This window comes from Nicrophorus vespilloides, unplaced genomic scaffold (genome assembly GCF_001412225.1).
Source record: "Nicrophorus vespilloides isolate i.1.1-1 unplaced genomic scaffold, Nicve_v1.0, whole genome shotgun sequence".
NCBI classification, from domain to species: domain Eukaryota; kingdom Metazoa; phylum Arthropoda; class Insecta; order Coleoptera; family Silphidae; genus Nicrophorus; species Nicrophorus vespilloides.
In genome coordinates this window covers 129,177-136,580 of record NW_017096912.1, presented here as the reverse complement: position 1 = coordinate 136,580, position 7,404 = coordinate 129,177, and positions in this window count along the sequence as shown.

Below are 7,404 nucleotides of genomic sequence, written 5' to 3'. Positions count from 1 at the left end.
CAATGTAAATTTTAAATAAACATTATTTATTGAATTAATTTGCATTTACATATTTATAAAAAAAGTTACATGAAAATAGTAACAAATAGTAATAGACAAACAAAATAAAATTCTTAAATTGGAACAAACAAAAATTAATTATAAAAAAAAGTTACATGAAAATAGTAACAAATAGTAATAGACAAACAAAATAAAATTCTTAAATTGGAACAAACAAAAATTAATTGAAAACTTTCCCCTTCAGGTTTTGGAAAAATGATGTTGATTGTTTTCTATTCAGAATGGGGGGGTTATATCGACTTACGCAATAATATTTTGAGGTAATGGTTAAAAGTAGATTATCATTAGAAGCGTTGATGGGTTAGAACAGTGATTCTCAAAGTGTGGGACCAAAAAGTTTGAGAATCACTGGGTTAGAAGACAATTTGAAATACGTTTTCATTTGTGATATGTTTAAGTAAATCGATTGAATATATGATGTTATTAGAAAAGTAGAATACTTAAAAGTTGTTTGCAAGATGATATATTAAATTACTTTATGTTGTTGTATATCTGCAGGTCCTGTTTATGGATCAAAGCCGACGCAGCAACGCGTATAGTATCTTGAAGGTTTCCGCGATGATCTAATTGAATTTCTCTTGGATTAGGCCTACATAACCCAATGATCCAATTTCCTCCCTCTCGGCTATATGGATGTACACATACAACAGTCACCCTCCCTTCCTTCCATCGTCGTGAGCCGCCTACGAAAATGGATTAATCAATTCCAATTTCGCCGCAACGGCAGTACAATAATTACAGAACGACAGTGCTCTCCATATCATTAACTATCCATTCATTACTAATGCACATCCTTCGAACGTCCGCGACGGCGGCGGTGGCGCGGTTTCGTTTTCTGCGCGCCGGTCGTCCTTTTCAATGCTAAATAAATGAAAACGGGGACGTGCCTCGAAATCCATAAATCGATGGAAAACCTTTACGTGTTCCATAAAGTCGTATGCAGATTACGCATTTGATTATATCGTCTATGCACTTATACGGACTCTAACGGAATACAAAAGACTGCACACGCGTTACTACTAACAACCATACCCAATAATGTACAAACCGTTTGCAAAGTTATCCACATTGTTAAAGTTTTACTTAAATCCAAAAATCTCTCAGTTAACATTTAAAAAAAACACCATTAAATTTAAACATTCATTTATCTTAAAGTTAACGAAACGAATATAAAGAAAGAAAAGTATCTTAAAAGATTAAAAATTAAAGTTGCGTTATTTATTTAAATTTTATTGTTGGAGTATAGGAGAAATGATATTACGCAAATATTTAATTACTTGCATTACGTGTAATAAATACTTGGCACCGGAATGGATATGTATGCATGTACGCAGTAGTCAAATAAATTTCATAACACATATTTTACAGCGAGTAAATGTTTACTTAAGCTACTATGTATATGGTAGGAAATAGCGTATCAATTCCGGTGTACGAGATACGAATATCAAGTTCTCTCTTCGTTGGCGAGTGTGGCCTATCAGAAATGGTTAACTGAAAAAAAAATAACAGAGAAGTCAGAGCTTCCAAAACTTATTAATACAAACAAATATACAATCTAAATGTTGTTAGTAATTATTATTTAAATTTCAATTTTTATATTGACTTTCAAAACGAGTGTTAAGTGATCAATCAGAGTTAACGGATTAATCTGTTGTAAAGTAGAAACTTTACATACCTTTATATCCAAAATTTCCGGATTTTTACTCGTTATGCGAAACGTTGCCTCGTTAAGCGAGTCATTTTGCTAGTTAAGTGAAATGCTCGTTGTGCGAGGTCTTGTTAAGCGAGGTTTCACTGTATTTGTTTTGTATTGAAAATGTAAAAATAGTTATAGATAACTGCGTTATTGATTTAAGAATAATAAAGCTGTCATGTTGTACGTGACTAACATAGAAAGCTACGTTTACTTGTCAATTACAAACAAGTAAACAGTCCCAAGTCAAATAAAACGATGAATTATTACTTGTACTTGTCGTTAAACAAGTACTCAAGTAAATAAGTACTTGACAAGTATAGAAATTTAATATTTGTTTGTTGCAAAATTGATAGAAAATCAATTGGTCTTCGAAGAAATGTCTGTAAATAAATAATATCCGTTCGATATCTCTGAAACTGATATAAGTTTTAACGATTGTTGTAGGGGTGGTAACGGCGTTTAAGAATTCACGATGACCTCTAATAAGCTAAGTAAAGCGCCGAAGATGGAGACGGTTTTCAGGATGCCTGAAAATTTTATGCTCTCGTAAAATGAATAGCAGTCATTATAGTTCGGATTAAGTGCTCCCCGGGAGCAACAATACCGACGAACGATTGGATCATTATAAAATATTGATAAAGAGGAATGGAGACTACTTAGAGAACTTTTCCTTCCTTCTGCATTAATAAATTAAGCTCGAAGTATACACTTCTGCACTCTTCGCAGATTTTCGGGTCATGTTTTCGTAATCGGTATGCGCCAAACCCTTTTATAACTCAAACTGAAAATGGATAAGCCAAATCGCCTAATTTATCGTTGATATCTTTCGAAGATGAAATCGTGCACCTTATACCAGTGATTCTCAAAGTGTGGGTCGCGACTCTTCAAGGAGGTCAGAAAAATTTAATGACAGATCAATTCTTGTTTTTTTTACATATATCCATTCTTCAAGGGGTCGCAGAAACTGTTTATGTCCAAAAGGGGGTTGCAGATACTTTTTATGTCCAAAAGGGGGGTCGCAGAAACTGTTTATGTCCAAAAGAGGATCGCAGATACTTTTTATGTCCAAGGGGGGTCGCAGATACTTTTTATGTCCAAAAGGAGGTCGCAGACACTGAATATGTCCAAAAGGGGGTCGCAGATACTTTTCATGTATAAAATAGAGGTTGCAGAAACTGTTTATGTCCAAAAGGGGGTCGCAGATACTTTTCATGTTCAAAAGGGGGGTCGCAGATACTTTTTATGTCCAAAAGGGGGGTCGCAGAAACTGTTTATGTCCAAAAGGGGGGTCGCGGTCCAAAAAGTTTGAGAATCACTGCATTAAACGATGAAATATGGGCGCTATTACTAGAATAATATGCCTTATTATTAAAGTGCAGGAAATTCATTTGATTGGTACGTTATTTATTATGTATCCCAATGACAACAGATTGATTTCGCTGCAGGAATGTTAATAACCGCGATCACCTTATAAGTGAAGCACGACGCAATTCTAATCGAAACGAGAAGGATTGATGGATCGTAACTTCTCGCACGAACTTTTTGATCCAGTTATCACAGCAACAACAACAACAAAACAAAAAAAAAACTATCCTTGACAACGAGACCACCGCATTTGCAATTCAAATCCGAATCGCGCACACACACAATAGTATGACTTCCAGTCGCATTGTTGTCCGATAATTAATTAAGATGTATTACCGACAATCCTTCTTCCATTCAAAAAACCAGTTGTATTACTACAATATTCCTGTTTTGTTTTACTTTTCATCCCTTTGCAATTCGAATACTCTCTTTTGAGACACAATCAATAAACCCATCAATTCGTAATTTGTGCTCTACATTCGTGGGTGGATCGTTGCCAAGATATAGTAGAAAGAGCAACAACAAAATAGAAGAACACAAGTAAACGCTGTTTCGTTGTATACGAAGCGAAAGAGTAATTTTAATTATGGAATTCCGTAATTAATTGCTGGGATTTCCTGTATAAATGATGGTGCGTCTGCAGCCATTAATAACATTTAATTCCTCTTTTGGGGGGGGGCTGAACTCTTTATCTACCCTTAAACATCCAAAAACGCGACGCGTTTTCGCACAGTTAACGTTCATTTCGTAATTAAAACGTTTATTTTGCTTTTGATTATTGTAATTGACATTGATTGGATTGCGAACGATGACGGATTGTTCGAAGTTTGTGATTTAAATTACGCTTTCAAATACGCAGCAATAATTCGTTTATTAATACGTTTTTAGAGTGCCGTTAAAGTTATTTTTATTATACTCGAAGGAAGTGAATAGTAATTTATTATTATATCTTTTAAACAAACTTTTATCTTCCAATTTGAATGTTTTAACAATAAATTGAGTAACATTTTCCATAGAAACATTACTTTCTTTATAAAAAGTTATCAATAAAAATGTTAAATTTTTTGATAAATTACAACGTAGCAGGAAAAAAATGAAGTTCTTTTTTCTTTGAATTGAAGGATCTTCATTCATTGAATACCAGTTACTGTTAGTTCCTATTTACATTTCAAATTTTAGACCTGCTCTCAGCTCAAGGTCTTCAGTTATCTTCCTGACTGCTCTCGTGAAACATGTTATGACCCCTCTTCATATTACAGGATTACAGAAACTTCGTGACATCTTCATCGTCAACCCTCAAATCAAGTTATGAAACAATAATAATTACTTTACAAAAAAATATAATAAACACTTAATTTTATATACATTTGATTATAAAACACATAATTCGGTAATTATATGAATTTGCAAATATTGTAATTGGACAAAATATCAATATTTGCTTGTAGTTATTTAAAATATGAAACGAAAAAAGGAAATTATGAAATAGAAAATCCGGATTCACTAATTTCCCTTAAAGTGAAATCGGAATGCGCCGAAGAAGTACCATTAAATGGAAGTGAAGAAAGACAGAGAGAGAGAGAGAGAGAGGAATGTATATAATTTCAGGTAAAAACTTTTACAGCCTTAGTCATGGTTCCGTTTCCGAGAAAAGGAAGTCGATTAGATATTAGCCGTCTTTCCCGCTTTTGCCAATACGTAAGGGGAGGACGGACGGACAGACCAGTTGGTAACTGTTCGAAATACCCAACATGTGTTTACTCTGTTAAGGGTGCGCACGAGGTAGAAAAAAAAAGAGGGACGAAAAAAAAAAACTCGTCGGACACCCTTCTTCGTAGTCCCAACAGTGACCCGGCTCCGCGCGCATGGTGTTGAATAAGAAGTGTGTGCAGTTCTTTAAACCAACGAAAATAATATTTAACAACAACAACAAAAATATATACAGGATATTCGCGCCCAGCGAAATATGAGCACGGAAATCGATAGAGTAAATAATTCTACTACACTTTTCTTTTTTTTTTAATGTTTTTTTACGTTCGTCCAATACTTGGGACAATGAGTAATCGTCCTTGGGATTGGCTTCTGTTTTACGTTTCGGCGCAATAGAGAGCAGAATGCAAATCGGATCTCTTTCGTCTCGCGATTTATTTCCGTCACATTTCATTTCGGGGGGAGAAAAGAAAAACATTCAGAAGATGGGCGAAGAAAAGAAGAAAAAAAACACGAATAATGAGCAGACGAACGAAAGAAAAAAGTACACATTTCGACCGTCCAAATCCTCTTCTGCACGACAGCGGATCGTAATTTTCTCGAGGATTCCATTCCACTGTCTGCTGTCTTCGTATTTACATCACAATAATTATTCACTTTATACCATATTTTTCTTCTTTTTTCTCTATTTTTATTATTTGAGACACATTATTTATCTTTGTCATCTTAGCTATAAATATGATATAATCTTACAACATACTTTAAATCATTTTCATAAAAAACTAGACATAAAACAAACAAGTTTTTATATAAATTTATTATACAAGACGAACTCTATTAATTACCAAAATATAATTAATTTATTGTAAGATTGTAGCATCATTTAATTTGATTATCAGTAATATTCTGACTAAAAACTACATAGATTAAGATGATCCTTCATATACTTTGACTTAAACCAACGTAGATCATCAATTTTTTGGAAAGATGACCTATGATATTCCAGACTTGATGATAAGAAAACCCATAAAATGTGTTGTGTCAACAAAAGTGTTATTCAAAATGTCACGTTGACATTTAATTATCTAAGATGTTGTTCATATTTAAGTTTCATAAATTTTACTGAATAGTAGTAATATGACAATTGGACATATTTTAAAAGAAATCAGATAATAATTGAATATTTTAAAAATAAATCGGATTTATTAATATTTTTTAATTATTTTTTTGTGTTTAGTTGAATATTATAAAAGAGTTAAACTGTGTATGGGATTGATTAAACTTGTCCAATTCAGAATGGAATTTAATGAACTATTATTTGTATCCTTAACTTGAGATTCGAATATTACTACTTAGATAGAAGACATAATTTGTCGCTGGAGGAAACCTTTAATGTTTTATTGATTGACCTATAATGGTGCTTCTTGTAATCTGACACTGATCAATTATTTACTCGTCGAATCCGGAAAGTTTCAGATATTTTTCTTCAAGAAAACAGCATATATATATATTTTTATTGTCGGGAAGCCAATTAAAAAGTCAATATTTGAGGAAAATAGGACGTTTCTCATTTAGCGAAACGCTGTGTGTTGCGTAAACGATAATCGATTGTTTGTTTGTTTGTTTTCCAGGTTCAAGTCGGCGACGTGATATTGAAAGTCAATGAAACGGATGTGATCAACTTCAATACGAAAGAAGGTGAGCTCATCGTAGGTAGTTGTGGTGTCGTCCTCCTTAGGCCTCCCTGTAATGTTGGAGTGCTGTTGCTGCTGCTGCGCGGCTTATGGGAGATGAGGCAGGCGGGTTACGCAAGGTTTTTCATTTATACAGTAGTAGTCTCTTCTCTTTTATATTTGTGAATCATGAATCATTCAAGTCTTTGCACCAGTTTATACCGAGCGTCGCGTGTCTCAGCGTCCGTAAGACCGTTCATATTTATGGCATATCTACATCGCGTTGTTTGTTACTATTATTATTATTATTATCTTGTCGTTGTTTTTTTTTTATAATTGGTAACTCGCTCCCTCGCTAGAATTCTATCTTATCTTAATAATATCGTTATATAATAATATATTATTTTTTAATTATTTACTTGGGGACAAAAGAAAAGGAGTTGGTCCTCTCACTAATTTTTTGGTTGGACCTTATTTTTGGTAGTGGTTTGTCTGAAAGGCATATATTTCTCTCCTTCTGTGAGGTGGCGGATGAGTGTGTGAATAGAGTGAATGTTTGGGGTCGGTCGGATGTGCATACATACATACATATATCTTCTTCTTCTACGGAAAACAGGGATGAGATATTGTGTTCATATGTGATTCCTTTTGCAGTTTTAAAATGTCTCCGACTATCGTCAGACCCGGTCACCTTAAAAATAAAGAGAGGTACGTTCAGTAGTTAAGCCTTGTGTGTAGTTTTACCTCTTGGAGAGAGTGAGCTGCTTTAGTCGGTGTCGGTGTTTATTTGTTTTTTGTTGTTGTTGTTCTTGTTCTTGTTTTATTATATTTATTTATAATTTTACGTTACTATTCCTTGTTGTTGTGTATTAATCACTACCTCCCTGACACGAGTAAAAC